This window comes from Theobroma umbraticum, unplaced genomic scaffold, assembly GCF_002168275.2.
Source record: "Theobroma umbraticum cultivar Fairchild unplaced genomic scaffold, ASM216827v3 scaffold_95.0, whole genome shotgun sequence".
Lineage (NCBI taxonomy): Eukaryota > Viridiplantae > Streptophyta > Magnoliopsida > Malvales > Malvaceae > Theobroma > Theobroma umbraticum.
In genome coordinates, this window is record NW_018397257.1 from 10557272 (window position 1) to 10557594 (window position 323).

Here is a 323-nt window from a genome sequence, read left to right on the forward strand (position 1 = left end):
ACTTCAGCATTGCAAATTTATAAGAAAGCTAATATAGTTTGCATTTCACCTTATAGTATAGTTATAACTGCCATAAAAGAAATCTTGATAAGTTTCTTATACCTGAGCTGGTGTGCAAAGAACATCACTGTCAACCATGTCCCTTTGTTTTTAACACAAGAAAGATCTTGTGTCATTGAAAACCATATAAGCAATGCTTTCTTTAGGCATGGGATAAAAATCATGAATTCAAACAAATTTACAACTCAGGATGAACACAAACACATGGCCACCTATTTGAGACTTTTTTTGGACTTTTCGATATTTTTGAAGAATATTAGATG